Here is a 4,348-nt window from a genome sequence, read left to right on the forward strand (position 1 = left end):
AAAATGAGATGGGATAGGAAGATAAGAGAGGAAGAAAAAACAGAGAGACACCTGCAACACTACTTCATCACTCAAGAAACTTTCACCCTGCAGATGGGGATTGTGGGCCTGAACCTAGATCTACCTTGCACGTGGTAACATGTACTCTCAAACAGGTGCACCACCACAGAGCCCTAGGTGACATATATCAAAGGTAGAAGACACAGACCATTTCACCAGGATATCACATTTTACATATGGTTAAATGTCAGCCTCAGGAGGATAAATGCTCAGGAAAAAGCACAGTACATTAGGAAAAATATGTTTGGTTACAGAAGAAAGTAGAAAGGAGACCTGCTCCTGTTATAGCACCTAGAGCCTGCTATAAAGTGGAGTCAGATGCCTTTACTTGCCTAAGAAAATGGGGGGTGGAGGAGGGTGGAAGGAAGAGGCTGAGCCTGAGGACATCATGCGCAATCTCAGACCTCATTTTTCAGGCTCCCTGTGTGCTCATTGCTTGGTTTGTTATTGGTCCTCACGAAATACTTGCTTTGAAAGAAAAGCTGGGAGAGGGGTGGGTAGCATAGTGGTCATGCAAAGACTCTCATACCTGAGACTACATAGGCCTAGGTTCAATCCCTTACACCACCATAAGCCAGAGCTAAGCGACGCTCTGGTAAACAATGTATACATAATAAAATTTTTTAAAATTAAAAAAAAGAAAAGTAGGGAGAAAAAGGGAGAACAAAGAACACCTAAGGACAAATACCCTTGGAATTCTGAATCCCTTTCTGTTTCCTGTGAGCCTGTTTCTAGCTTCCTCACCTTTTACCCCCTTCCCGGATCCCTAGTTAACAGTCCTAGCAGGGATTTTTATTAGTTTGTTTATTTGTCTGTAATCCTGCAAATTCCTATAATAGCAAAAAATCTACACCTTCAGAGTGCCTCCCCCCTCAAGCCCCCTAGATTAGAGCTGGTATAGAATAAGAGATACCAAAAAGCCCATCTCACCTTCAACTATCACCCCTAAAGTTATCTGTAGTTATCTGTAACCATCATTCTGTGGTTTGCCCCAAGATCACATTTCTCAATTTCATTTGTTCAGATTATGCCCTACTACTGCTGTATCCATTTAGCACTGGAGGTAATAATGTATTTTAAGGCTTTATTGGCTTAGGTTTTAACAAGTGTACTAAAGGAGGAAGATATGTGTTAAAAAAATACTACCAGCCCCAGGTATGGATTGATCTTCAAAAGTAGGTGTAGGTGTGATTTGGAAAGGAAGAGAAGATGGGAGCGTGGAAGGGGAGGGGAAGGCAAACATGTACAAATATAGACAGATAGTCGCAGAAATAATAGTTAACCTGTATCTTCAACCTTAGGAGAACTGCTGCAGTTTACAGTGGAGGGAATGAGGATACAGAACTCTGGTCATGGGAATGGTGCCAAATTATACTCCTGTTGTCATAGAATTTAATCAATATTAAATAACTGGGCTGACAGGCTATGTCACCTGTACCTCCTGGCACTGGCAATGTGGGGTTAGTGTTCACCTACCATCCAGAATGATGAGATGGAAAATGGCTGTTTTCAGTTTCCCACTTGATTAGAACTGCCTTTATATCACCGAATCTCACAGGCTTTGCTGCTGATATAGAAGAGAAAACTCTTCTGTTTTTTCCTGAGATTTCTTTCACTGGTAGTTAGCAGAACTTGCAGTTACAAGACAGACCACAAGAATTCTATTAGCATTGATCAAACAGCAGATCTATGACACTTAGATCTTAGCAGTTTAGAAGATGTCAGAAGAGAATTCTAAAAAGTAGGTTCAAAAGTATCATCTGTTTTATATCTGTATGGCTGGTTTGGTGAATAGTCTGGATTTAACAAACAACAAACAATTTTATTTTTTTCCCCAAACTACTGGCTTCATAATACTCAATTGAAGCTTGTCTTTTTTTTTTTTTTTTTTACCTCCAGGGTTATTGCTGGGGCTCAGTGCCTGCAATAGGAATCCACTGCTCCTGGAGGCTATATTTTTCCCCTTTTGTTGCTCTTGCTTATCATTGTTAGTGTTGTTGTTATTGCTGTCAGATATGACAGAGAGAAATCGGGAGAGGAGGGGAAGACAGAGAGGGGGAGAGAAAGATAGACACCTGCAGATCTGCTTCACTGCTTGTGCACCTGGCAGGTGAGGAGCCAGGGCCTCGAACCAGGATGCTTACGGTGGTCCTTGCACTTTGCGACATGTGTGTTTAACCTGCTGCGCTACCGCTGGCCCCCACTTCTTGTCCTGTTATCTAGCATCATCTTAACTAGATTTCACCCTCTTTTTAGGTAATATGCTTCAAACCAGTGTTTTTCATCATCACAAATTTTATCATACTGTGAGAGATAGGCCAGAGCACCTGTCATTTTATGCAGATTAAATGCAGAGATTCACACATGCAAGACAGTCACTGTACTTTCACTTCCCAGCCTAATTTCTCATCATTCTGCATGGTAGGTAAACACTAACAAGGTTATTGTCAGACAAAGGAAGGCCTACAAAAGCTGGATAAGGGCAAGAGACTACATACTTTAATGATGGCTCTTGGGTCATTAACAGGCCACCCCATCATCTGAGAATCCTGAGATTCCCACACAGACACAATGGGCCTAGACCTCTAACAGATCCCTGTCTTCACTGCCACTGGTCATCTCCATCAGGAACAACATAATGGACCTCTTTGTGGGCCCCTATAGGACCTTGGCCTCAATGTGGATCAACAATAGTAGGAACTGTTCCATTATCTGAAGGGAGGTTGAACAACATACTTTACCACTCCAGGAAGATGGGTCCTGAATTAGTGTAGCCTGGAATGTTCCCAGCTGTGACCATATGAGAGCTTAGACCTACAGGGATGCAGAGGTTACATAGGCTCTGTACTGACTATGGGCCCCAGATCAAATCGATGGGTTTACAGTTAACAATATTTATATGCTTTTCCCATATTTGGGAACTATTCTCTTCCCTGATACAGCTTTCCAGTCCTTTTCCAACTATGACACCATCTTCCCAGACAATAACCTGAGTCCACCTGCATATTAAATGTCAGGCTCAGGCAAAAACTAGTAAAAGTCATGGGCCCCTTGCAATATACCTAAAATAGACCCACTAGCTTTTTCCAAAATGGAGATCCCAAATCTTCATCTGCAATATTCTTGCCTTTAGGTTCATGATTAGTTAACAATTTGTTCTGCTTTATATCTTAACTCTTTTTCAGCCACCAGATCCCAGATACTACTATGATGTCAACCTGACTTCCCTGGGCAGAGGACTCCACCAATGTGTCCTAGAGACCCACCTCCCCAGAACCCTACCCTACTAGGGAAAGAGAGAGACAGGTTGGGAGTATGGATTGACCTGCCAACACCTATGTTCAGTGAAGAAGCAATAATAGAAGCCAGACCTTCCACTTTCTGCACCCATGATGATCCTGGGTCCATGCTGCCAGAGGGATAAAAAATAGGAAAGCTTTCAAGGGAGGGGATAGAATACGGAGCTCTGGTGGTAGGAATGGTGCCCCTCTTTATCCTATGGTCTTGTCAGTGTTTCCATTTTATAAATAAAAATTTAAAAAAAGATAAGACAACTGCAGACCTGCTTCACTGCTTGTGAAGCAAACCCCCTGCAGGTGGGGACCCAGGGGGTCTAACCGAGATCCTTGTGCTGGTCCTTGCACTTCACGCCATGTGCACTTAACCCACTGTGCTAAGGCCTGACTCCCCCTAAAAGTACAATTTTGATTGGCTATCCTGCTAAAAAGTTTGCTGAAATATTTACAATTCCACAGTTGATTTTTAAATATGTAAGTACATACAAGAGGTGTTTTTTTTTTTTTTTGAGCCAGAACAGAGCTTTATAATTTCCTAGTCCCTTTATGCATAAAAGAATGTAAATGCCTCTGTTGGAGTCCCACTTCAAAAAGTTCAAGCCTTGTGTTGTTAAGCCAACACACAGGCCTAGTTAAAACACTAAAGTCAGAGAGGATATTGTGCAAATGTAACCATGGGCAAGGACCTAGATTGAAGCCCCTGATCCCAACCTGGAGAGGGGAAGCTTCAAGAGTGGTGAAGCAGTGCTGCAGGAGTCTCTTTCTCTCTTCTTCTCTATCTCCCCCACTCCTCTCAATTTTTATGTCTCTATACTCAAAAAGTAAACACATATATAACACAGTGATTGATGATGATAATAATAAGGTACTGAAGTCTCCATCTCTCCCAGTGCATTTTGGCCAGGTCACTCTTGACAATCCTGACTTAGAGAACACAGGAAGCAGATATGGAAATGCATGTTGCAAACATTCACATCAACACAAAATGATGA

Source organism: Erinaceus europaeus, chromosome 9, assembly GCF_950295315.1.
Source record: "Erinaceus europaeus chromosome 9, mEriEur2.1, whole genome shotgun sequence".
In the NCBI taxonomy this organism is placed as follows: domain Eukaryota; kingdom Metazoa; phylum Chordata; class Mammalia; order Eulipotyphla; family Erinaceidae; genus Erinaceus; species Erinaceus europaeus.